General features: G+C 43.0%; 1 long non-coding RNA gene across 1 annotated transcript; it reads left to right on the top strand.

The window, feature by feature from the left end:
- Positions 1 to 4521: 4521 nt before the first annotated feature.
- LOC115300239 lies at positions 4522 to 5299 on the top strand. The gene is made up of 2 exons (XR_003912562.1): positions 4522 to 4976; positions 5116 to 5299. It is a non-coding gene; the product is annotated as an uncharacterized LOC115300239 (long non-coding RNA).
- Positions 5300 to 5899: the final 600 nt, after the last annotated feature.

Here is a 5899-nt window from a genome sequence, read left to right on the forward strand (position 1 = left end):
CTAAGATACTAACTTGCATGGGAACAACATAAAAAGTGTCATGAAGTTTACAGGGAATTGAAGACCATTCTGTGGATCAAGAAGATGTGGTATATATTCACGACAGAGTACTACATGGCAATGAGAGGGAATGATATATGGCCCTTCATAGGAAAGTGGATGGACCTTGAGGGTGTCATGCTGAGTGAAGTAAGCCAGGCAGAGAAGGACAGAAACCATATGTTTGCACTCATAGGTCTAGCAGGAAAACAGGAGAGACCTAATGGAGAACCAGGGGGAACGGAGGAGAGAGAGAGAGTTGGGAAGAGAGAGGGATGCAAAACTTGAGAGACTATTGAATGCTGAGAATGAACTGAGGGTTGAGGGGGAAGGGGGAGGGGGGAAAAGAGGTGGTGGTGATGGTGGAGGGCACTTAAGGGGAAGAGCACTGGGTGTTGTATGGAAAACAATTTGACAATAAAATATTATGGAGAAAAAAAAAAAGAAGAAGACCATTCTGAATATGCCCATAGAATGTATCTATATTAGAATCGCCTGTCATATGTATCAAAGCCTTTTTCTCTTTTTACATCCTTTCCTCTGAATCTTCTCAAGCATCATTTTTGTTATCCCTTAGAAAGGTATAATAATTCTCACCTTGGGATGCCTGGCTGGCTCAGTTGGTGGGGCATGCAACTCTTGACCTTCGGGTTGTGAGTTTGAGCCCCACAGAGGATGTAGAGATTACATAAAACATTTAAAAAGTAATTCTCACCTAACTCATAGGTCAATGTGAGGATTAAATACTACATATGGAACAGGTAATATTATGTGCTACATGCTACATGCTGTATCAGGAACTTCCCATGCATTAGGTGTTTTCTGGATCTGACATTCTGAATATAAAAACAGGTCCATCTTATCAGCTGAGCAATAGCCCATGTCAAATTCAGCCCATGATTGTATGAAAAGTTTATTTTGCTCATGGAAAGAAACCTACATCATTAGCCTTTGACCCAGATTAAATTTGTTGGAATTAATATTGGCAGACTAAGGAACCTACATGGTTTCAAGTAGCAAGAAAGGGAAAGACGATACTTCACCCTCAGAAGAGTTGAGATTTAGTAACCCAAATACTAGTAGGAAATATTTGTTTGGGGAAGTTAAATTTTTAAGCAAACACAGAGCCATACAGCCCTACTCTCTATCCTCTTCTACTTCCCCATCTGAGAAAAAAAGGGAGTATGGCCACTCTTTAGCTGGTATAAAAACCCCACTCACCCAGTTTTGTCAGTTTTATTTCTGATCTAATTTCAGAATTGCAAGACTGCCTGGCACACAGTGGCCACCCTCCCCCCCCAAAAAACATCATTGACTCACTGAATAAACACGAATAAATGAATAGTGGAGTGAAGGCATGATAGCTATAATGCCTAAATAGAGCTATAGAGACCATTAACCTCTGTTCAGATACTTTCCATCATTTAAGCAGATGTGTCCCTGGCTTTACTTGACCAGCCTGTGTTAACACATAATCTGCAATTATACAGTCCAACTTTCCCTGTGTCAGTCAATGTCCTGGCAAGGAATAGACGTGTTTAACTGAAGAAAACTTAAAAGAGAGATCATTTACCGCGGTGTGGACAGCGTTAAAGGAATTAATGCAGGATATCAGCACAGCCAGAGACTAAGGATTGCAAAAAGCCACTGCCTCCCCACTCGCCAAAAGGACAAGGAAAAGGACCAATGTTACCAGAGCCCAGTGATCCTGGAAGCTGGGGAACAGGTACTGCCCAACCCATGGCAAGACGGAGAGGGAGTAGAAAGGCTAAGTACTCACCCTCTCTCTTCTCTGCCCTTGACTGGCTTGCCTGTACTCTATGGCCAGACTCAACTGGAAAACAGGAAAAAGAGCTGGGGTGATAAATTCTGTAGAGGTCAGACTCCCTGGGCACAGAATGAATCAGAAGAGAGTAGATCTGGAGGACAAACAGGGACAGCACAGTCCCCTTCATACATTTTCTATCACAAATGAGGAAAGCTCTGAGGCCTTAACATTTGAGACCAAATACTCACTGGCCCCTTGTTCCTGTCTTCCATCATTAACACTTTGTCCTCAGTTTTAATCTTCTCTCTCCAACTACACAACTATCTGAGGTCTTACCGGTTTTGGATAATTATACATGAAAAGCACCCATTAAACATCAGTGAAAGAGTAGTCACATAGTCGGGAGCACTCAGTGTGTGAGCATCTGCCAGACACCAGGCATTGGACTCCATACTGAACAGAAAATTACAAATGGAGCACAGATGATCTCTTTCCTCAAGGGGCATACAGTCCTGGCACAGGAGATTCAGAAAGCAAAAAATAAAAATAAAAAACCAGTGGCAATGCAACCATGAAGAAGATATTTTATTGGGGATGAATGAATGAAGGCCTGAAATGCTTTCTTGACGGAAAATGGAAACTTATATTATTGTATTTCCTTTTATCCCCCAGAGTTTTATCACCTTTCAATTTTTATATTTCACAAGAAAAGAAAAATATTAGTGTTGATTTTGGGCAACCAAAACAATAGTAAGTAGAAGGAATTTCTGGGCTCAAGAGTGGAAAGAGAAGTTTTGGAATCAGATAGACGAGGAACCAAATCTTGGGCCTACCACTTTGAAATTCAAAACTCCTGCAATCTCATTTCTAAATGGTGACAGTGATACTTCGGTTGCAGGGTGGCTGAGAAAATGAAATCATTTGACTTTTTGACAAAACCTGAGCACTGTGCTAAGAATTTGGGATGTTGTGGTTACTAGTCAAAATATTCAACCTGTATGCATTAAGGATGAAGGGAAGGAAGGAGGCCTAATATAGGAGAAATCTCTATTTCCCTGTAATTGTGTCCCTGTAATTATGATTAAGGCCACCTTGGGAATAAAATGCTATGGTAACACTGTCTCTATGACTCCAAATTGTGCTTTTAATTTTCTACTCCAAGGAAAAAAAGCACATGATTGCACATCAAAAAATGCCTGCCCAGTGGCTGAAAGTTTCGGATTGGAGTTAATTTCAAGGTTGATTGGAATGTCAGAGTTAATGATTTTGTCCCCGAGAACTAGGATTTGTAATTATCCCTAAAGACTATAAACAGTGTTGGAAAGAGCCTATTTGTCTTCAACTTGTTTTTTCCCAGAATTGCCTCCCCCCACCATAATCGCTTTCTGCAACAATCTCAGCTGCCTGAAATAGTAGTTAAAATTATGGCGCCTGACACTCTCTTGAAACTATAAACGAGTCAGTCTGTTATGAGTGTTGTTATTAAATCACCAAGATTGTTTAATCAAAAAGTGACCTGATTCTCTCCTCATAGTATCTGGAGACATAGCTAAGTCTAAATAAGAGGTAGGGGGGGAAATGCACATAAGGTAAGTAAGTTGGGTTGGAAACTAGCTAATAAAATGCACTCATCAAAAAGACCAGCAAAAGAAGCAAAGTTCTTGGAAAATGGGAAAGTAGTTGTCACTAGCAAAGCAGGACAGCAAGAGGAAGAGGGAGGAGGAAGAACCTAGAGAGAAAGAAGAGGGGAGGAAGAAGAAAGGGAGGAGGAAGAAAAAGACAAGAGAAGGAAAAAAAAAGCGAGCCTGAATCCAATCCTGCAAGAGTTCACAATAACACTAGAGTTTGTAAGAAGAATGAGCTTTCTCCCCTACCATGGCTTCCAGTGTCATCGGATATTTAAAAGACTCCACCATCCAGGGATTATTTATGAACTCCAAGACTGTAAATCTTTTCTGTATGACCTTGGAGCATGGCTTACGTCCTTTGGGACATGTTATATGATACTGCTCCATTCCAGCCTGCTCCCCATCCTTGATGCCTTTCTCTCCACAGTCCTTCAGTCTTCTGACATTAACACAGGATTCCACTCTGGCAGAGCTGGAGGGCTCTTGGAGGTTATTTAGTCCAACCCTGCCATTCTAAACAGAAACTGAAGTCCAGAGAAGAAGAGCAGGTGCCTGTCCAAAGAACCAAGACTGAAAAACAACCTTTCTTCCAGTCCAGGGTACCCCAAAAAGATACGTTCTTAAATGGGGTTGCAATTGGGGTGAGGGAATAAGGAAATGCCTACATACCTCTCCCACAATTTCTTAACTACTATTCCCTGTGCTCAGTGATTCCCCTGACAGGAAACAAAGCTCTTGACTCTTCAGTGAGAAGGGAAAATGTTGTGACTGACCGTTATTGAGCACATTCTATGTGCCAGGCACTGTCAGATGCTTCCTACCCATGGTCCCATTTAATCTCCACAATAATCCAGTGACCCCGGTTCTGTTAGTCCCACTTTCCTTCCCTGAGTTCAGTTTCCTCAACTGTAAAATGACCTTCCTGAGGCCACAGAAAGTTCCAGAAACGGTCCAACCATAAGTTTGTCTCTCCAATAGCAATGGCGCTCTAATGAGGGTGGGGTGGATTTTGGAATCAAACTATATTGCATAATGAAGCACGTCAGTTCTCAGTATTGTCTTCAGAATCTCTTCTAAGAGCAGAGGGATGGGAGGCAGGGAGAAGACAAGATCAGTGCCGTCAGGGTAGGCTACCACTCACCCCTGTCACAAGTACAGCTTTATAGTTAAGCCACTGAGACTTGAGACCGTCTTCTTGCCCACTCCACAGTCTAACCAAGTGTTCAAGCGGCAGCCTTTTACACAGTGGTTTAGGGCCAAGACTCCTCCCATCTTGTGGCACCACCATCTCCAACATGTGACCTCCAAGGCTGCCACAGAAGGAGGAAGAGAGGACAGTGCCCTGCAAAGGAGATACACCCCATCTCCACCTTCCATTGGCTCCCCTTCTCCAAGTGCAAGGGGGCTAAGATGAGGTCCATCTATGCACTCAGGATGGAGAAAAGGCACTGGCTCACTGATGTTGGGTACTGGTGTTCTCTGCCATGGTATGCTGTCTGGAAAAGGCAAAGAGCTCTCTTGTTATTATCTGAGGAGACTATGTGAGTTCACTACCCTCAGGGGGAAGCTCTGAAAGGAGAATTGCATTTGGTCAAGGGCACAAAGACTTGAGCTACAGAGGCAGAAAACCTCAGGTCAGGTTTCAGCCGTAAATCCAAATGTCTTTTCTCTAAATTGTAGGTCTCAGCTGATCCTCCGACTGACAGAGAACCAGATCACATCTGGCTCCTCCTTACCTATTGGCATTTGCAAAGAATTTCTCAACACTGAGCTATGGTAGTAATTGCAGTGACTGAGGCACTCATCATCCACTCCTCTATTTGCTTCTATCAGAATCCCCCCATAAATGCAGCTGAAGAAGGAAGAGCTTGGGCTTTTCTGTCTGAATTCTGGGAATCAATGAGTCAAATAGCGTGGCCTGGGACGTTTTGGGAAAGTATGTTGGCACAGCCTCCATTGGGGGAAATCGGGCATTCTGACTTCTCCCTCAGAACTCTCTATGCGTCCTGGAGCCCTGAGGTCCTCTGGTTTCTGCCTGTGGGATATTTGGTCATTTTTCTCCTACCGAATCGCTGTACAAGACAATGGTTTACAGACTGGGAAATTCAAGCAGGATCTTCAAATCCAAAGGGTGGGTTTGTTTCAGTATACAGTAGAAAGAATAAAACCAACAGAATTTTAAAAAAGAGAACACCGAGAAATACAACACTGATAGAAATCAAACCACAGTCGAGGAAAGTGATGTGTGGGGCCTGGCTTTGACACTGGGGTTCTGGAAGAGAAGACAGTCAGGTCCTCTCTGAATCTCGACATCCCTTTCCTTGAAACCAAATGAGTTACTTCAGTGGTTCTCAGCTGGGGTAGCTCTGCCCCCTTAGGGACGTCTGTAAAAGTATAGAGGCATCTTTTTTTTTTATTGTCACAGTGACTTGGCAAAATTGACATTTAGCAGGATGGGCCAGGG

The sequence above is a fragment of the Suricata suricatta genome, chromosome 8 (assembly GCF_006229205.1).
Source record: "Suricata suricatta isolate VVHF042 chromosome 8, meerkat_22Aug2017_6uvM2_HiC, whole genome shotgun sequence".
In the NCBI taxonomy this organism is placed as follows: domain Eukaryota; kingdom Metazoa; phylum Chordata; class Mammalia; order Carnivora; family Herpestidae; genus Suricata; species Suricata suricatta.